At 44.1% G+C, this 21,525-nt stretch overlaps 1 protein-coding gene across 15 annotated transcripts in view; it reads left to right on the plus strand.

Moving 5' to 3' along the window:
• The window catches only part of LOC123839207 (cleavage and polyadenylation specificity factor subunit 7-like), a 129,125-nt gene that overhangs the window by 41,943 nt on the left and 65,657 nt on the right, over positions 1-21,525 (plus strand). Inside the window, exons 4-6 of one of the 15 annotated variants that reach the window (XR_010410192.1) lie at positions 23-117; positions 6,499-6,534; positions 15,056-19,374. The exons of 7 other annotated variants lie outside the window; for them this stretch is intronic. The gene's annotated coding sequence lies outside the window, so the exon portion shown is untranslated. 7 more of the 15 variants (XR_010410191.1, XR_010410203.1, XR_006789590.3 and 4 more) reach the window with 7 other exon arrangements.

Below are 21,525 nucleotides of genomic sequence, written 5' to 3' on the forward strand. Positions count from 1 at the left end.
AAATTGGTTCTCTCCTTTCCAGGGTATTGCACTCTGACTGCCTAGGAAAAAATACATCCTTCCACCCAGTTCTTGCATCTAGATGGAACCATGTGACTGGATTCTAGAAAATGAAATGTGAGGAGAAATTTTGAGACTCACAAACCTTTCAGCAGAGCGCATCCATGCTCTTCTAGTCTTTTCTTTTTAAAGTATCCAGTATCGGGCATCTGGGTGGCTCAGTTAGTTAAGCATCAGTCTTCGGCTCAGGTTATGATCTCAGGGTCCTGGGATCGAGTCCCACATCAGGCTCCCTGCTCAGCAGAGAGTCTGCTTCTCCTTCTCCCTCTGCCCCTGCTCCCCCTGCTTGTGCTCTCTCTCTCTCTCAAAAAATAAAATCTTTATTAAAAAAATACAGTATCCAGTATCATTAATAGAGTGTTACATTAGTTTCAGGTGTACAATATAGTGATTCAACAACTCTATGCTTTACTCAGTGCTCATTGCAAGTGTACTCTTTTCTTCACCCTTTTCACCCATCCCTCCACTGAGTTCCCTCAGGTGACCACCTGTTCTCTACAGTTAAGAGCCTGTTTTTTAGATTTGTCTCTTTTTCCTCCCCTTTGTTCATTTGTTTTGTTTCTTAATTACACATAAAAGTGAAATTGTATGTTATTTATCTTTCTCTGACTGACTTATTTCACAATAATGCTGCAATAATCGTAGGGGTGCATGTATCTTTTTGAATTAGTGTTTCTGTATTCTTTAGGTAAATACCCAGTAGTGGAATTATTGGATCATAGGGTAGTTCTATTTTTAACTTTTTGAGGAAACTCCATGCGGTTTTCCAGAATGGCTGCACCAGCTTGCATTCCCACCAACAGTGTAAGAGGCTTCCCCTTTCTCCACATCCTCACCAATATCTGTTGTTTCCTGTGTTGTTTGTGGTTCTGTTTTTTGTTTTTTAATTTATTTCATTTCATTTTAATATTTTATTATATATTTGCCAGAGAGAGAGAGAGAGCACGCAAGTACAAGCAGGGGGAGCAGCAGGCAGAGGGAGAAGCAGGCTCCCCGCTGAGCAAGGAGCCTGATGTGGGACTCGATCCCAGGACCTTGGGATCATGACCTGAGCTGAAAGCAGACACTTAACTGACTAAGCCACCCAGGTGCCCCTTCGTGGTTTTGATTTGCATTTACCTGATGACCAGTGTTGGGCATCTTTTCATGTATCTGATGGCCATCTAAATGTCTTCTTTGGAGAAATGTCTGTTCATGTCTTCTGCCCATTTTTTGGTTGGATTACTTGTTTTTTTTTGGTGTTGAGTTGTGTAAGTTCTTTATATATTCTGGATACTAACTCTTTATTGGATATGTCATCTGCAAATATCTTCCCCCATTCAGTGGGTTGTCTTTTAGTTTTGTTGATTGTTTCCTTTACTGTACAGAAACTTTTTATTTTGATGTAGTCCCAATAGTTTATTTTTGCTTTTGTTTCCCTTGCCTTGGGAGACATATCCAGAAAAATGTTGCTATGGCCAGTGTCAAAATCCTGTGCTCTCTGCTAGGATTTTATGGTTTCATGTCTCACATTTAGGTCTTTAATTCATTTTGAGTTTGTTTTTGTGTATGGTGTAAGAAAGTGGCCCAGTTTCATTCTTTGCAAGTAGCAGTTTTCCCAACATCAGTTATTGAAGAGACTGTCTTTTTCCCATTGCATGTTCTTGCCTCCTTTGTCAAATATTAGTTGACCATATAATCATGGTTTTTTTTCCTGGGCTCTCTATTCCGTTCTATTGCTTTATGTGTCTCTTTTTGTGCCAGTACCATACTGTTTTGATTACTATAGCTTTGTAGTATATCTTGATATCTGGGATTGTGATACCTCCAGTTTTGTTCTTCTTTTTCAAGATTGCTTGGGTATTCAGGATCTTTTGTGGTTCCTACAAATTTTAGTATTGTTTGTTCTGTGAACAATGCTGTTAGTATTTTGATAGGGATTGCACTGAATTTTTAGATTGCTTTGGGTAGTATGGACATTTTAATAATATTTGTTCTTCCAATCCATGAGCATGGAATATCTTTCCATTTGTTTGTGTTGTCTTCAATTTCTTTCATCAGTGTTTTATAGTTTTCAGAGTATAGGTCTTTTACCTCCTTGATTAACTTTATTCCTAGATATTTTATTATTTTGGTGCAATTGTAAACGGGATTGTTTTCTTAATTTCTCTTTCTGCTACTTCATTATTAGTGTATGGAAATGGAATGGATTTCTGTATATTGATTTTGTATCCTGTGATGTTACAGTTCTAGTAGTTTTTTGGTGGAGTCTTTAGGGTTTTCTATACATAATATCATGTCATCTGCAAATAGTGAAAATTTTACCTCTTCCTTACCAATTTGGATGTCTTTTATTTCTTTTTTTTTTTGTCTGATTGCTGTGGCTAGGACTTCTGGTACAATGTTGAATAAAAGTGGTAGAGTGGGGGCACCTGGGTGGCTCAGGCAATTAAGCGTCAGACTCTCAATTGCAACTCAAGTCTTGATCTCAGGGTTGTGAATTCAAGCCCCATGTTGGGCTCCAGGATGGGCATGGAGCCTATTAAAAAAAAAAAAAGTGGTGAGTGGATATCCTTGTCTTATTCCTGATCTCAGGGGAAAAACTCTCAGTTTTTCACCGTTAAGTATGATGTTAGCTGTGGGTTTTTCATAAATGGCCTTTATTATGTTGAGGTATGTTCCCTCTAAACCTACTTTGTTAAGGATTTTTATCAGGAATGGACATTGTAGTTGTCAAATGCTTTTTCTGCATCTATTGAAATGATCATATTGTTTAAATCCTTTCTCTTGTCTTTTTTTTTTTTTTTTTTTTAGATTTTATTTTTAAGTGATCTCTACACCAAACACAGGGCTTGAACTTACAACCCTGAGATCAAGAGTCACATGCTCTACCAACTGAGCCAACCAGGTGCCCCTATTCTTTCTCTTGTTGATGTGATATATCACATTGATTGATTTGCAAATATTGAACCACCCTTGTATATTGAGAATAAATACCACCTGATGGTAACGAATGATTTTTTTTAATGTATTGTTGGATTCAATTTGCTAATATTTTGTGAGGATTTTTACACCTATGTTCATCAGAGATATTGGCCTGTACTTCTCTTTTTCTGTAGTGTCTTTATCTGGTTTTGGTGTCAGGGTAATACTGGCCTCATGGAATGATTTTGGAAGTTTCCTTTCTCTTGAATTTTTTTGAATAGTTTGAGAAGAATAGAATTCTTTAATTTTCTTTAAAGAACAAAACTATTTAAATGTTTGGTAGAAGGGCTCCTTGAGTGCCTCAGTAGGTTAAGCGTCAGACTCTTGATTTCAGCTCAGGTCATGATCTCAGGGTTGTGAGATCAAGCCCTGCCTCAGGCTCTGTACTGGGGGTAGAGCCTGCTTAAGATTCTCTGTCTCTCTCTCCCTCTGCCCCAACCACCCCCTCCAATAAATAAATAAATACATGTTTGGTAGAATTCACCAGTGAAGCTATCTGGTCCTGGACTTTTGTTTCTTGGGAGTTTTTTGATTGCTGATTCAATTTCATGGCTAGTAATCTGTCTGTTCAAATTTTCTATTTATTCCTGATTCAGTTTTGGCAGGTTATATGTTTCTAGGAATTTATTCATTTCTTCTAGGTTGTCCAATTTGTTGATATGTAATTTTTCGTAATATTTTCTTATAATCCTTTTGTATTTCTGTGGTATCAGTTGTTATTTCTCCTCTCTCATTTCTGGTTTTGTTTACTTGGTGGACTTCCTTCCTTCCTCCTTTCCTGATGAGTCTGTTTACAGGTTTATCAATTTTGTTGATCTTTTCAAAGAACCAGTTCCTGGTTTCATCAATCTCTCTCTCTCTCTCTTTTTTTTTTTTTTTTTTTAGTTTCTATTTCATTTATTTCTGCTCTGATCTTATTTCCTTCCTTCTACTGGTTTGGGGTTTTGTTTGTTCTTCTTTCTCTAGCTCCTTTAGGTGTAGGTTCAGTTGTTTATTTGAGATTTTTCTTGCTTCTTGAGGTTGGTTTGGATTGCTGTAAGGTTCCCTCTTAGAATAGCTTTTATTGCATCCCAAAGATTTTGGACTGTTGTGTTTTCATTTTTATTTGTCTCCACATATTTTTTGATTTCCTCTTATTTCTTGGTTGACCCATTCATTGTTTAGTAGCATGTTATTTAACCTCCATGTATTTGTGTCCTTTGCAGATGTTTTTCTTGTGGTTGATTTCTAGTTTCATAGTGTGATGGTCAGAAAAGATGCATGGTATGACTTCAATCTTTTTGAACTTATTAATACTGGTTTTGTGGCCCAAGATCTGATTCTACTCTGGAGAATATTCCATGTACACTCGAAAAGAATGTGTGTCCCACTGTTTTATAATGGACTGTTCTGAATATATTTGTTAAATCCACCTGGTCCGAAGCTACTGTTTTTTTATTTTTTATTTTATTTTATTTTTTAAAGATTTTATTTATTTATTTGACAGGGAGAGACACAGTGAGAGAGGGAACACAAGCAAGGGGAGTGGGAGAGGGAGAAGCAGGATTCCCGTGGAGCGGGGAGCCCGATGCGCAGCTTGATTCCAGGACCTGGGATCATGACCTGAGCCAAAGGCAGACGCTTAACGACTAAGCCACCCAGACGCCCCAAAGCTACTGATTTTTTTAATTGATTTTCTGTCTGGATAATTGATTGATGTAAGTGGGGTGTTAAAGTCCTGTACTATTATTCTGTTATTGTCAATTACTTCCTTTTTGTTTGTTTTTAGCTGCTGTATGTATTTGGGTGCTCCCATGTTAGGTGCATAAATATTTACGATTGTTACACCTTCTTATTGGGTTGTTCCTTTTATGATTATGTAGTGTCCTTCTTTGTCTCTTGTTACAGTCTTTGTTTTAAAGTCTAATTTGTCCAATGTAAGTATTCCTACCCTGGCTTCCTTTTCACTTCTATTTGCATGATAAATGCTTTTACACTCCTTCACTTTTTTTTCCTTCCTTTTTATTTATTTACTTATTTATTTATTCTTCCAAATTTTTATTTAAATTCTAGTTAGTTGACATATAGTGTAATATTGGTTTTGGGAGTAGAAGTTAGTGATTCATCACTTACATATAACACCCAGTGCTCAACACAACAAGTGCCCTCCTTAATCCCCATCACCCATTTAGCCCATTTCTTCACTTTCAATCTGTATGTATCTTTAGGTCTGAAATGAGTCTCTTGTAGGCAGCATATAGATGGGTCTTGCTTTTTTATCCATTCGTATGTCTTTTGATTGGCAGTTAGTCCATTTACATTTAAAGTAATGATTGATAGGTATGTATTTATTGCCACTGTGTTACTTGTTTTATGGTTGTTTTTGTAGGTCTTCTCTGTGCCTTCTCTTGTTCTCTTTTCTCATAGTTTCCTGGCTTTCATTAGTGATATACTTGGTTTCCTTTCTATTTTTTGCATATCTATTACTGGTTTTTGATTTGTGGTTACCATTAGGTTTATATGTAACATCTTACACCGATAGCAGTCTATATTATGTTGATGGTTGCTTAAGTTTGAACCCATTCTAAAAGCTTTAAAAACTTTTTAAAAAAGTTTTTATTCCTCTCCCCACCATGTTTTAGGTATATGGTGTCATACTTTCCATTCTTTTATTTTGTGAATCCCTTGACTGATTTTTATACTTAATTTTATAGACATACTTTTGCGCTTCCTTCTTTTCTTACTCCTGCTTGTGGTCTTTCCTTTCTTCTCAGAGAGTCCTCTTTAACATTTCTTGTAAGGCTGATATAGTGCTCATGAATTCCTTTAACTTTTGTTTATCTGGGAAACTCTTTATCTCTACCTCTATCCTGAATGATAGACTTGCTGGATAGAATATTCTTGGCTGCAGGGGTTTTTGGTGGTTTGTTTGTTTGTTTAGCATTTTGAATATATCATGCTTCTGGCCTGCAAAATTTCTGCTGAAAAATCAGCTGATAACATTATTGGGTTTTCCCTTATGTAACTGTTTTCTTTTACTGCTTTTAAAATTCTCTCTCTATTAGTACTTCTTGCCATTTTAATTACTATTTGTTTTGGTGTGGACCTCCTTGGGTTGATTTTGTTGGGGGCTCTCTGTGCCTCCTGGCTCTAGATTTCTTTTTCCTTCCCCAGATTTGAGAAGTTTTCAACTATTATTTCTTCAAATAAATTTTCTGCCCCCCTTTTCTCTATCTTCTTCTGGGATCCCTGTAATGTGAATGTTATTATGCTTGATGGTGTCACTAAGTTCTCTTAATCTATTTTTATTTTTATTACTCATTTTTCTCTCTCCTGTTCAGCTTAATTGCTTTCCATTGCTCTGTCCTCCAGGTCCCTGGTCTGTTCTTCTGCTTCTTCTAATCTGCTGTTCCCTCTCATGTATTTTTAATTTCAGTTATTGAGTTATTCACCTCTGATTGGTTCTTTTTTATGTTTTCTGTCTCTTTGTTGAAGGTCTCACTGAGGTCCTCCAGTCTTTTCTCAAGTCCAGTGAGTATCTTTATGACCATTAATTTAAATTATCTATCTGGGGCACCTGCCTGGATCAGTTGGAAAAGCATGCAACCCTGTGTTGTTAGTGGGCCAGTCTGGGGCCATCTTGGGCTTGAGTCAAGTCAGACCAGGTGTTTGCCAGAGATGCAGTAGCCCCAAAATGCAAGGACTCTCCCTGTGTTGTCCTCTGAGAAGCTTTTGTGGGTGGGCCAGGCCTGCAATCAGACCAACTCTCGGCTCCCAACCCACTGCTGGGGCTGAAGTCTGACTGGTGTGTGTGGTTATCTTCCCCTCTGCCCAGGGCAGGAGTCACTTTGGAGTGCCAGCCTTGTGGCACTGCTTCGGATAGGCTTTGACCAAAGGCATGTTGGAGAATGCAGTTCTGCGGGAGAACTCGGGGGCAGGGCGTGCAGTGCCAGAAGGTCCACACTGGTCCCCTGTGGGAGGGGAGCTGCATGTGCCTGGGAAAACTGCCCAGGCTGGGGTGGAGGGGACAAGTCTACAGGAGAGCATAGGGGCAGGGTGTGCTATTAGCAAGCTAGGTGGAAAGTGTTGGCACTCTGTTGGTTCCCGCAGGTGTCTGTGTATCTAGGCTGGGTGTGGGGGAGGGAAATGGTGCCCATCAGCTCTTTTATTCTTGGAGAAGTCTCCCAAACTTCCCTGCTCTTCCAGCACATGCTCTGAGATTAGTAAAAAAACCTCCCTCCTGTATACCCCAGGCATTTTCCAACTGCTGCTTCTATGCTGTGTTTCCATAGGGCTCTTTGTTTTGCTGCCTCTTTAAGGGTGGGACTCAGTTTCCTATCACTTTCCTGGCTCTGCCAGAACCAAGTCCACTGATTTTTTCAAGTTCCAGGTGTTAAGTCCCACTGATTATAAAAAACTCATGAAGCCAGGCCCCTTGAGCTTTCAAAGCCAAATGTTATGGGGATTTGTCTTCCACATGCCGTGCCTGGGGTGCCTGGGGTGCCTGGGGTGCCTAGGGTGCCTAGGGTGAGGGTCTGTTTCTCTCCTCTCTCCATGCCAGCAGCATTTCTCCCTCCTGTGGCCAATTACAAGGGTCCTTTTGGCTCCCAACACCTCTTTGCCCTTCCTATCCTCTTTGATGTGGCCTCTTCTCTACGTTTAGCTGTGGAGAGTCTGTTTTGCCAGTCATTTTCTGGCTTATTTACACCGATGTGGGTGTTACCTAGTTGTATCCATGGGGTGAGATGAGCTCAGACTCTTCCTGCTCTGCTACCTTTAAGCCTCGTGCTCTTTAGTCTTCTGACTAGCTGGAATGGACATGAGCCCATTGGAAACCACATGTTGGAGGTGACTTTGCTTTCAACATCCTGGATCCTTGAATGACTTCATGGAGAAGGACATCCATTGACCTGTCACCACCCAGCTCTATTTCATGAGTGAGAACAAAACTTTCATCGGCTTAAGCCATTGAATTTCTTGGGTTTATTTATACAGTAGCTAGTGTCATTAGTATTACTGCAAAATTTACTCCCTTCCATTGGGGTTCTGAGGTTAAGAATAAACCCTAAAAAAATAGCATTGCAGAGGGAGGCAAGAAGATTGGTATTGGAGGCTGACAAGATGAAAACCCGTGTTATATAATAGCAAATTATTTAATAAAACTGTCGTCCTCAATTACTTGGTGAGCAAAATGTCTACTGAGCCATGGCTTTAAAAGAGGTTGGAAAACCCAAAGATAGTGCACAATTGTTCTTATTTGCTTTGCTTAGTGTGTCAGCATAAGGGCCAAGCTCAGGCAAGAATCGGCTGCTTTAAGAGGAGAGATTAAAGGAAATAGAATAAGTCCAGAAATTTGAAGCCTTCTGCTTTGAAACCCAAAATATAAGTGATAACAGAAAAAAGGCTTTGAGCAACAAAAGCCCATTAAGACTTCTTTTTAAGCAGATAGTTTCACCAATGCAGTTTAAGGATGCTTTCTTCACACTCAAGACTGTTTTTTTTCCAGATAGCTTCAAGATGGTTGCCATTAAGTTGAAGGAGAGAGGCAAGGGGGTTAGGATGCAAAGAAGTAAATCAGGCTTGAGAGTTAGGTCTAGTGAAGAACCCTATGTGTGCATACTGGCACATGGAAATGACTGAAAACAAATATTTCAGAAGCTCACGAAGTGTTGGAAGGAATTGTATTGCCAAAGAGTTCTTGAACCCAGACTAGAAAAATTTAGGTTGTTCAGGCCTTAAAACAGTCCTTGGGCGCCCAAACATGCTACAACAGTTGTACAGACTCCAGGGAAGGCACTTTCCCTGCTGCCCACTTCAGATGTGGCCATGGAGATGCATGGGCAAGCAAGACCTGCAGGGGAGCCAGGAGCCACAGAGAACAACAGACAAGGGAGCTCCTCCCACAGAGCAAAGTCAGGGTCTAATGAAGGAACCATAGCAGACCCTCTCAGGGCCCTCCCTCCCCTGCCCCATATGCCCTTGTCTTTCACCTCTACTCTGAAAACTCTGCTTACTGCCAACACCTGCCCAAGGGATTTTTTCTGGCTACAGGAATACACAGGACAAGCTGGAAATGCAAGAGCATTAATGGCTCCAGAAACAGCCCTCAACTGCTGTAGGTGGACAAATACCCCAGTTTCCTCACCTGTCAGATGGGGAAACTGAGACACGCTCTATGCTGTGACTCAGAGTTCATCCATGGACGGAGTCCCCACTGCCCATGGTGGAAATGGCTGGACAGCCCTCCCTTTACTGGCTTCCTTCACTTCCCTGTCCACTTTGTTCACTCTGTACCTCCCAGATAGACCCCTTACAGGGTCTGCTTCTGGGGGAACCCAAATCAAGACAGAATTTCTCCCACTGTCTGGGCAGGAGCTTCATAATGGCTTCACAGTAATGTAAATGGGTGCCTTTCCCACATTTCTACCATCTTACCAATTCTCTTCTATAGATGAACATTTGAAACTGTAGACTAAAAAATAATTAATTAAAACTGTTGTTATCCTCAGTAGTAAACTTATTTTTTCAAAATGTCTAAGTAATTCAAGTTTGTTGTAGAAAAATTAAAAACAGATGAACAAGAAAAAATGATTATCCATTATCCTTCTAACTAGAAATTTTCATCGTTAGTGGGTTAGTTTTTATCTGTTCAGACCCTTTCCATGCATTCATTTATTCACTCATTTTTCACTATCCCAAATCCTTTATGTTACTTAAATTAAGAGTTTACTTAATTTATAGGCTTTCATGGATTAACTACTGTTAAAGAAATGCTACTTTCAGGAGAATATTAATCTTTTTTTCAGCTTTATTGAGGTATAATTGACAAAATTGTAAGATATTTTAAGTATACAATGTAATGATTTTGATATACATATGCTTTGTGAAATTCATCGTATTTAGGGGCACCTGGGTGGCTCAGTTGGTTAAGCGTCTGTTTTCGGCCCAGGTCATGATCCCAGGGGCCTGAGATCGAACCCCATGTTGGGCTCCATGCTCAGCAGGGAGTCTGCCTCTCCCTCTCCCTCTGCACCTCCTGTGCTTGTGCTCTGTCTCTCTCTCAAATAAATAAATAAAATCTTTTTTAAAAAAGTGAATTTTTTTTTTCTTGGGCATTGCTATGTACCAAGCATAGTTCTAGGCGTTTGAGATACATTAGTAAACAGATGAAGATTTCTGTTCCTCAAGAAAAATGCATTCTAGTTAGAGAAAATAAACTATATATATATATATATATATATATATATATATAAATTTAAACATGAATTGTTTAGTATCTTATCGTGAAAATGTTATGGAAAAAAAAGAAGGTAGAGCAGGGTGAGGGGAATCAGGATGGCTAGAGAGGGGATTGTAGCATGGAAGCACAAGTGTTAAAACACCCTCAGCAGGGGTGAGGCATTTGAGCAAAGACTTGAAGGAGGTGCAGATATCCATGGGTTGAACACTCCAGGCAGAGTGAACAGCAGTAGACGTCCCTAAGTGGAGTGCACCTGGTGTGCTCCTGACTTCGCAACGAGGCTGGCCAGGCTGGAGCAGAGTGAGCGACGGGGAGATGATGTTGGAGAGCAGCCGGGGAAGAGAGGACACAGTGTGTCTTGTAGACTTTTACTGTGTGCAAGACTGGGAGCCTCTGCAGGGTTTTGAGCAGGAGGGACGTGGTCTGACGTTCCTCATAAAGGATCACTCTGGCTCCTGTGGTAGCGAGAGACTGTAGGGAAGACGAGGGAGGTGCTCCTGCAGTAATCCAGGTGGTAGGTGGGGGCAGACAGGACCACAGTGGTTGCAGGGAGGGCGATGAGAAGTGGCTGGATTGGGGAAATATATTTTGACACAAGGCTAAGAGGATTTCCTGAAGGATTGGATCTGGATACAAAAGAAAGAGAGGATGATGGCTGCAGATGATTTGCAGGGTTCTGGCTTGAGCATTGGGAAGGATTTAGGTGCCAACAAGTGGATTAAGGAAGGCTGTGGCTGGAGCAGGTTAAATGGGGAGGAGGCTCATAAGTTCTGTTAGGGACATGCTGAGTTTGAAATGTCTATGAGAAACCTGAGTAGACAGTTGGATTTATGAGTCAGGAGTTTAGGGGAGAGGTCTAGGCAAGGGCAGATGGTGCTGAAAGCCATGACTGGATACGGTCAAAGGAGTGAGGGAAGAGAAGAGAACTAACATTAAAAACCTGGGAAGAGGGCACCTGGGTGGCTCAGCCGTTAGGCGTCTGCCTTCAGCTCAGGTCATGATCCCGGGGTCCTGGGATCGAGCCCCGCATCGGGCTCCCTGCTCTGCGGGAAGCCTGCTTCTCCCTCTCCCACTCCCCCTGCTTGTGTTTCCTCTCTCGCTGTGTCTCTGTCAAATAAATAAAATCTTTAAAAAAAAAAAAACCTGGGAAGAGAGGTACCTGGGAAGAGAGGTGCCTGGGGGGCTCAGTTGGTTAAGCGTCTGCCTTCGGCTGAAGTCATGATCTCAGAGTCCTGGGATCGAGCCCTGCGTCAGGCTCCCTGCTCAACCGGCAGTCTGCTTCTTCCTCTCCCTCTGCCCCTCCCCTCTAGTCATGCTTTCTCTCTCTCAAATAAATCAATAAAATCTTTAAAAAAATAATAATAATAACTGGGAAGAAGAGGAAGAATGCAGAAAAGCCTGAGAAAGCAGAAGCAATGAGGCAGGAGATCCCAGAGAATGGTGTCCTGGAAGCCAGAGGAAGAACTCATACAAGGAGGAGGGAGCAGCCGCTGTGTTAAATACTGCTCAGGGAGCCCATGACAGGACAGAAATGCCTCTGGGGTTAGCAGTGTGGAGGCCACTGGGGACTTTGACACATACAAAACCTGACTGGAGTAGGTTTAAGAGGGGAGCAATTAGAGTGGCTTTACTGAAAGGGTAACAAAGAAATGAGGTGGTGAGGAAATAGAGCCAACACAAGTTTTTCCATTGTATGCCCTTTTTGTGTGGGGGGGGGAATAACAGCATATTTGTATGATGATCATAATGATCCAACAGTAACAATCAAATAAATTGATTATGCAGTAGGGAGCTCAAAGAAAACACCCATAAAAATGTTTTCAAAAATGGGGTTTACTATACCTACCTTTCTATAACTTACAAAATATATAATAAATATGTTCCTAGTCAAATAGCGTGGCTCTACATTTTTTTAAAAGATTTTATTTATTTATTTGCCAGAGAGAAAGCACAAGCAGGGGGAGCGGCAGGCAGAGGGCGAGGGAGAAGCAGACTCCCCGCTGAGCAGGGAGCTGGACATGGGGCTCAATCCCACGATCCTAAGATCATGACCTGAGCTGAAGGCAGACGCTTAATGGACTGAGCCACCCAGGCATCCCGAATGAAACATTTTAAATAATTTTAATGCATATCGAATAGCCCAAATTTCCATTTTAGAATCGATCAAAGTCATTTAGACTAATCCTTTATCGCAGTTAATTTTTATATTATACCTATTGCATACTGTTACGTTTATTTGTGTGATGATCTGATTAATGTCTGTCTCTCCTACTAGACAGCAGGCCAGCGAGTGGGGAGTCAGTACGTGTTTTTCTCACCACTGTATGCTCAGCTTCTGGCCCCGAGCCTGCCATTATAGTAGGCCTTCAGTCAGTATGGGTTCGTGAGTGAATGACGAGGTATAAAGCCTAATTCAATGATTAGGGTAGAAGATCCAGTGGATAATGTCATGTGGGGGTAGAATGAGGTGTGACTATCGATCACCCCGAGTGCCTTGCAGGGTACCTGGTTTATAGCAATAAACGTGTTTGTCATTGACTAAATCAGGCACGAATGAGGTTATCACTTTTGTAAAAGTCCACCTTCTTGTGTGGCTTAATGAGTGGAATGGTCGTAGATCCTCCCCAGGTCACGTCTTTGGAGAAAACACTGAGTCTGCGTCTATATTGGTGCAGCTCTCAGGGGCCTGGCCACCGGCCGCCAAACAAATCCTCTTTTCCAAGTGCTGAGCACCTCTTTCCAGTCACCAGCAGGCGGCGACAGTCGGCCAGTGAAGTGGCCGCGGAGCGTGCGAGGCCCTCTGGCCAGACCCTGTCTGGGCTGGAGCACTGTCTGCCGTCACCGGGCTCTGTCGCGGCTCCGGTCACCCGGAAATGCCCTGCAGGCCAGCCTGGCAGGCTCCTTCCCGGGAGGCAGGCTGCTCAGGTGCATTCCCTGGGACCCTGGGGCCGTGGTCTCCCCTCAGCAGGGTCACTTCTCAGCCCCTAAGAGAGCCCAACTCTGCGCTTCCATATTACAGGGTTTATATTCCCAAGGAACTCTGTACTGGACGGCTCAGGAGCCAGGACACGGCATTTGAAAATCCGGACTTCTTTGGGCTCTGAGATTTTATCCAGTTCACATCAAGTGACCTGCCTCTGTCATTGTCTCAGTCTGAAGTAATCAGTTTCTGTTAATTCTTCTTTTTTTCCCAGCCCAGCTCAGTGCCATGCAGACAAGCTGACCTTTTTTTTTTTAAGATTTATTTATTTGATAGAGAGCACAAGCAGGGGGAGCGGGAGGCAGAGGGAGAAGCAGGCTTCCCGCCGAGCAGGGAGCCCGATGCGGGGCTCGATCCCAGGACCCTGGGATCATGACCTGAGCCGGAGGCGGATGCTTAACCGACTGAGCCACCCAGGCGCCCCAGGCTGATACTTTCATACGACCGTGCTGGGTCTGTACTCATCGGATCGTATAAATGCTTCTGAGGACCTGCCAAACAGACTGCGGCCCACTCACCATGGGTCCACCCCATCTTGCGGCTGCTTTTTTCCAGCGGCAGGGATGGATTTGCCCGCATGGACCTTTACTCTCTCCTTTGTTCCCTTGCGACTGATGATAGGGAGGAAATCGCCATTTGCTGAGAACCCACTGTGCACCAGTTCCCTCTCACAGCAACCCAGTGGGTGGGTGTCGTGTCACGGTGGCCAAGCCCACTTAGGTTGTAAGTGGCAGAGTACCAGGACAGGAGTCGGCTATTGCTGACTCTATGTTGCTCCATCTGTATGCTCATAGTCCAAAGTATGCTCCAAGAAGCCCCTCGGAGGTGGCCACGAGAGGGGGGGCGGAGAGGAGAAGGTGGAAGGGGGGCACGTGCCCTAAGGGCGGTGCTTCTTGTTTCCCACCCTTGCTTCATCTAGAGCAACTGCACTTTGACTTAAAAGGAAAAAAAAAAATACGTGTGTGTGTGTGTGTGTGTGTGTGTGTGTGTGTGTGTGGTCTCCTGAAAGAAAAGCATAGGGGCGCCTGGGTGGCTCAGTAGTTAAGCGTCTGCCTTTGGCTCAGGTCATGGTCCCAGGGTCCTGGGATCAAGCCCTGCATTAGGCTCTCTGCTCCGCAGGAAGCCTGCTTCTCCCTCTTCCACTCTCCCTGCTTGTGTTCCCCTTCTCGCTGTGTCTCTGTCAAATGCATAAATAAGATCTTTAAAAATAAATAAAAGCTTAAAAAATAAAAAGGAAGCTTAAGTGAAAGATTTTATAAATACGTCAAGTATAAGAAGAAAAAAACATCTGAAAATCCTCTTGCAGCGTACGTCGTCGTCTTGGGACATTCTGACACTGCGGAGTCACGGTCAAGTGTGAGCTGTGGATGTAAGACAAAGCAAAGCTCACGGGGACTGAAGCAGGGCCTCGGCCCCTGCAGCTCCAGGGTCTAACCACTTGCTTCATTCAGGAAATGCTTTGGTGGCAAAATTCCTCTGCAGCAGACACAGAACAATGTGTGGGATACAAAATCTAACGTGTACCCCTGCCCCCTGCCCGGAACGAGGGGCGTGTTTTGAAGTTTGTCACACAGATCCTGGGTAATAGCAATCGGATGGAAAACTAAAGAAGCCCGGGAGACCAGGCTGAATGACAGATGAAAAACAGAGGCAGAGAGAAGAGGGAGTGGGAGAGAAGCCTCAGGCTGGGTCTCTGATCAGAGAACCAGAGATCGAGAGACAGGTGCAAACAGTATCTTTAAGGAGTTTGCTGGATATTTAAAACACACTCCCACCTTTGACATTTTCTTAAGAGAAAGATTTGAATTGTTTTCAATTATATTTTTCTGCAGGTCTGAACCAGTGCCAAGACTAGACCCATGTAGGATCCTGGGTTTGCATCGGTTATATAAGCAAACCAGTTTCTGCTGTGATCTGGAAGAGTCAAAACCATGAGTGTTTTTCAGCTTCCATTTTGTCAGCTGCTTAAGTTTCTATTCTGAGAGGTGCTAACTGTTAAGCATTGTTATTCACTTGTGTTCCCTAAATAACTTTTAATTAGTTTTAATTTGGACCAAGGATGTTCTACTGTTGACAGTGACAGGAATTATCAAAAACTAATAAAGAACTAAAAAAAAACTAATAAAGAACTCACTTCAAAAAAAACTTGCACTAATATTACAGTATTTTATAATGTCTATCTCAGCAGACACAGCTAATTTACATTTTTAAATTTCATTTTTTGATGATTTTCCTCAAAGCCATAATCATATTGGTTAAAAGTTTACCTAAACATTATTTTTCACCTGCAAGCATTTTTCACAATGGAATTTTTCTTTTATCTTTCAGTGGAATGAATGCACGGGTGCAAGAAACGTAATCAAATTAGTAACTGTATGGAGCCTTTGAAACTGTGTTTTGCTGGATAGTGACTATTACTCAGTGAAAAATGAGCAGTAAATCCTTTCCCCTTAAAAATTGTCAAAGAAGGGGCACCTGAGTGGTGCAGTTGATTAAGTGTCCGACTCTTGGTTTTGGCTCGGGTTGTGATCTAGGGATCTTGAGATTGAGCCCCGAGTCCGGCTCCACACACAGCGGGGAGTCTGCTTGAGATTCTCTTTCTCTCTCTCCCTCTGCCCATCCCCCTGCTTGTGCACTCTCTCTCTCTCAAATAAATAAATAAATCTTTTAAATAAAATAAAAATCGCCAAAGAAAAGTTTGTCATGCCTTTCAGAATATCATAAAGCAGACAATACAAGGAATTCAAGAATAGTGTTGGAGTTTTTCAGTCAAACACCCCCTCTTCCCTCAGTTGTCCCCTAATCCTTAGGGCATGATTCTAACAAAGACTCAAACATCCCTTTGTCTAAAAAGTGACCCACTATCAAAGAGCTAGTAATCTTGGGGTCAGCCCTTTGTCTTTTCCAAAGTGAGTAAAACCTTCTGAATCCTACAGGGTAAAAATCTGGCAAAAGTCAAAGAGAATTTCTGATACATCAAGGAAATACGCCATGAGGATCCTGTACATGACACTAATCCAAGCATGCTCTAGTTTAGTTCAAAAACCAGTAAAGACATAAATGTCTGAGCAGGTTTCTTTAGTGAAAGCAAGCCTGTGATATGTAAGCTAAATCTCCAAGTGTAGTGACCAACGGGGATCTTGTTTCCAGACTCATTTTCATCATCTTCTTAAGTACTTCTTAATTTGGTTTTGGGACCACTTAGCTAATTACAGATGAGCAGGATGGGCCTTGTGTGTTACTGAACAACTGAGAGAATTATTTAGTATTCTGTAGTTCAGTGACAGAGAGTCTGGATGCGCTTGAATATTTAGGGAGTTTTACCTTATCTTTTTGTTATAGAGGCCTTACGACAACTTAAAACATTGGTCAGCTTCATTGTTACCTAGCTAGACTTTTATTTTTTTATTTTATTTTATTTTATTTTATTTTAAAGATTTTATTTATTATTTGACAGAGAATGAGAGAGAGAGAGCACATGAGAGGGGGGAGGGTCAGAGGGAGAAGCAGACTCCCTGCCGAGCAGGGAGCCCGATGCGGGACTCGATCCCGGGACTCCAGGATCATGACCTGAGCCGAAGGCAGTCGCTTAACCAACTGAGCCACCCAGGCGTCCCCGTAGCTAGACTTTTAAAGATTGGCTAGCCAAGACTGAATTTTATTCAAGCACTATTTTAAGGACATTAGCCTGTTCTATGGCCATGATCGGTACTATTTAAATTTCCAGCATCTCTGTGTTCTGTGGGCCAACCTATTGTGTTAGTGGTACCACCTAATTTGTCACAATTCTGGACACACTGGCAGACCTCAGGTGTATCTGGAGCTCGTGGATAGGTATGGGCATCTGTCTGGAACTCCAGTTTTACTTGAAGACTTGGAAGGAAAAAAAATTAATCAATTTAACCATTTATTTAATGTGCTGCCAATTCTTTATTTAATTTGCTGTGACGCAAACAAAATTATGCATTAGCTATGTTATGACTAAAACCCAAATGTTGACTAATACTTACAGTGATAGAATAACAACTTGTAAACCAAGAAGTGTGTTTGTTTAGCTGTCAGAATTCCAGCCAGAAGCCAACTTGTGATGCTAAGGAAAAAATAGGATGACATTGGTCCTGGGAGGGTGATGAGACACGACCCCACTGGGCCGCCAGGTGAGGCAGACCAAAGCCTACTGCTCCCATCTCCTGTCTATGTCCTCTGTGGTTGGACAGGAATTCTAAGGACTATTGGAGAAGGAATAGGGAATAGGACTGATTCTGTTAGGAGAGATCCTGAAAAACCTGGACCAGCTGAATGTGGGTGGCACCATTAAGGAAGTTTCCTCCTACCTCAGCAAAGACTGCACTGGGCAGGAGCTCTCTGAGGTACAAAGACATCCTCCAAGAACTGTCCCCATGACTCTACCTGACCTGGCCATGGCACCTCCCAACTCCCAGTGCCTGAGTCTCTACCTTTAATGAAGACCACCCTTGAGCATCCCATCAGTGGACCTCCTGCTTCTCCCTAGCCTGCCTACTGTGGGCAATGCAGCCTTGCTCAGGTCCAATCCTAGCCTGTGAGCGAGCTCCTGCCCTTGACCCTGGCCCAGGCTTCCAGTTCCTGTCTTCATGTGGCCCACTCCCCGGACTGCAGACTGGGTCCAACCAATGAAGAATTTAAAGCCAGATTTTTCTGTGAAAATAAATACAAATGCAAAATTTACGCGGGTGTCTAAGATACAAGACCTCAGATATGATGGGTGCTATTCACGGTGCCTTTGAACAGTTCCTCAGCCCCTTTGGGATGCATTCATCCTTCCCTGCCATTAGAGTATCTCCAGCAGACAGGTCTGAGAAGCCCCACTCTGAGAAACATCACTATGAGGTGAAGGAGCCCGCATGTGAAGTCCTCCCTCAGAATCGGAGACAGTGCTCTTCAGAAGGCACGTGGAAATTCCATACAGTTCCAGATACCTGGCCTCCTAACTGAGCGCGAGGCCATGCCTTTATGCCCCCTTCCTAATCCGTGCAAAATGTCAGAGGAATAAAACCAGTTTTGTTTCTTAATGGGCTCATAAAATGTGCCAATTTTGTACAGACTGCTTTTTTCTATTTTTCTGTAAAGTTGTTTTCAGAAGCATTTAAAATTGTTTGTAGCATTCAACTTTATGTTGCTTGTTTTTCATTTCCAGAAAGATAGAGGCAGCTCTGGCTGATGCTGGGGAATCTGAGCTCAGAGGGCATGAGGCAGGGTCCAGGGACCTCCCGCTTCCACAAGATGCTTGTACTGCAGCCCCCGCGCCCTCAGCTCCATCCCCCTCCTTGCCCGTGTAGACACAGGAGAGCCTTTCTGAGCATGAGGCCGTCACTCTGGAAGCGTCTGAGGAGGACAGGGAGGGGCCTCCTTGTCCTGGACAAACAACAGCTGTGCCATTACCTGGCCTTTTTCTCTCTTCTCCTGCCCCGAGGGCTCAGGGTACATCTTGAGTGGGAAGAAATGCACCACAAGGGGTCCCTAATTTGAGATCTGATTGCAATAGTCTGGTTCCAGCCAGGCCAGTTGTAGGTCTAATTCAGTGAATTCTGGATTAAGTGAAGGATCTGACCCTTCCCAGACAGCCCCTCGAGCTCTGCCCCTCAAACATAAAATTTCCCAGAGACCGATCTTGGCATGTGTTTCCCAGAGAAGCTGGCAAATTTGGAGGATTATACTTCTGTATCTGTTTCTACTCTGGCAGCTAAGTAGCGTGTTGGTTAGGAGGCTCTTGTGCATTTATTAGAACTGTCACCCTAAGAGCGTGTTTGCAGGGTCCTGGCTCTGAGGTAAACACCCCCCCACCCCCCCACCGTTCAGTTGCACAGGGCTTATGTGTCCCTTTTGCCCTAAACCAGAGCCTTCTCTCGCACTGTATGCATGAGCCCTGACACCTAGCAGATGGAAATTCATCCCTGAGATGAAGAGAGATCATCTGCCACCTACCTCCCAGATGGCTTAGGAAGGGCAAAGAAAGATTCAGAGGAACTAAGCTAAGAAAGTGAGAACAAGGGAATCCAGTTGGGTTAATTCTAAGGGACACACCAGGGAGCTTCCTGGTATGGCCTGAATCACTGTATGGGACTCGGTATCAGGGAAAATAACCCATGCCTTCAAGGAGGAGAGGCTGAAGGACAAAGCTGTATGGCTGGCGGGGAGGGGAGCGGTGTGGGGGCTGAAGATGTGGGGTGAAGGTGGGGAGCTGGAGGGACCAAGCAGACTGGGGTTGAGGAGAAAACTGAGCAAGCCAGGCAGTGCTGACTCTACAAGGACCCGTGACTGTCCCGTGTTTATCGTGTCCTGCATTTTCTCCCACTTCAAGTAACTCCTCCACCTGGAGGAGAGCAGGGCGCGTGCACGCCCTTTTGCTCTCCCAGCCACCCCCAGGGAGAGGAGGAGAGGACAACTTGTTTGCAGGCATAAATTCTCATGTTTGAGTTTTAAAGATTTTTATTTATTTATTTGAGAGAGAGAATGAGATAGAGAGAGCATGAGGGGGGGAGGGTCAGAGGGAGAAGCAGACCCCCTGCTGAGCAGGGAGCCCGATGCGGGACTCGATCCCGGGACTCCAGGATCATGACCTGAGCCGAAGGCAGTCGCTTAACCGACTGAGCCACCCAGGCGCCCTCATGTTTGAGTTTTAAAACTCTGTTTCCTCACCCCCAAATTACATGTGGTGTGTTCATGGTGTGTGCCTTTGTGCTCTCTGAATTTGTGCTTTGTGCTCTCTGCCTTTCCAAAGCCAGGCTCTTCTCCAGAAATCCACTCTGGCAGGAGATCAAGGGAGGGCCCAATGCTCCCCAGCTAATGACAAAATTCCAAAGTGCAGCTTTCCCAGCATCACCCAGAAAGAACCCAGAATTGGCAATCTGGCTCTGACAACTGCAGCATATGTCCCCACACAGGCCGTGCACCTTGTCTGAGCAACAGCTCCGTCCCCGGCCGGCAGATGGTGCCTGGTCCGACTTGGCCTGGTGCGGGCAGATGGTGCCTGGTCCGACGTGCCACCCAGGCTCTTCTCTATTGTCGCGGGCAGGCTGCTCAGCGCAGCGCACCGCCAGCCCTCCCTGTGGCCCCGGAGCCACAGCCTTGCCCCTTGCCCCGGAGATGGGGTTGCGGTTTGCTTCATCTGACAGATTCCTCCCTGACAGGCAAGATGAAAGGCAGGAAATGTGCAGTTCCAGTTCCCACAGCAGGAGTGGTTTGGCCACACTGTATGGCATTTATGGTCCCGTCACGGGCTCTTGGAGGCCGACCTCAGGCCAGGGGGGCCGGTCTGGCGTTGCACACCCGGGGTGCTGCTCGCCCTGCCTGGATCCGCCCTTCACCACCGACTGACCACCGCCTTGCCCACTCTCCCCACAGCCTGCGACTGAAGCCATCTCCTCAAAAGGTCCCTCCCCCAGGGACCCCTACTGCCCAGAGGGCCCTGGCCCAGAGAGAGCCCACTTCCTCCCAGGCCACTCCCAGGCCCTGGTGGCCTGTTTCTGAGCCATTAAGTAGAGTTTTCCCGTTTCCCTGTGAACAGGTCTTCCAGGCAGAGGACTGGAAACCCCCGGTATTAAAAAAAAAAAAAAAAAAAAAGTGGCAGAAATAGACCCACTAAGACTCAAAGCAAAAGGAAAAAAAAAAAAGGCAAGGCCTTGCTGTGTTCTCTGAGTGACCACTGGCCCTTCCTGCGATCACCCTGGCCGGCCAGATGAGTCTTCTATAGACACACCATCTTTCCCACAAGACATAAGTAAGCATCGCTTCCACCCACACTCAGGATGTTAGAGCATTGGAAGAATGATTTGTTCTCAACCAGAAAAAGAACCTGCAGGAAGAATTCCATTTCTCTTCCTCCAGGTGTGTGCCACGTGGCTGTGTTCTGGGGGTAGTGGGGACCCTAAGTGGCCGTTTCCTGGCTTTGGTGCAGTTAAACCAAACCCTCCATCATTCGGCTGCAGGAAGAGCGTGTGCGCATTTTATTTCCTCGGGGATGATTTTTTTAAAGTGGCTCGAACGCACCTGATCACATTCAGATGTGTTCCACAGAAAACAGGCAATTGGAAAGTGCAGTAAAGCCCGCTCTCTTGTTCAACAGAAGCCACTAAAGACAGGTACTCAGGGACAATAATGTCCTTTGGTGCCTTTGTCTGGGGCAGCTCATTAAGGTAGAGACCACCTGAGCGCTGACAGGACAACCCCTGCCCGTGTGTTCCAGGAGAACATAATTGACTACAAAACCTTTTTTCGATGTCACCACTGCCAGATACAAACCCAATTAGCAGCAGAGTTAACT

Source organism: Mirounga angustirostris, unplaced genomic scaffold (genome assembly GCF_029215605.1).
Source record: "Mirounga angustirostris isolate CCGP_5_RB_7025 unplaced genomic scaffold, mMirAng1.0.hap1 SCAF_3, whole genome shotgun sequence".
NCBI classification, from domain to species: domain Eukaryota; kingdom Metazoa; phylum Chordata; class Mammalia; order Carnivora; family Phocidae; genus Mirounga; species Mirounga angustirostris.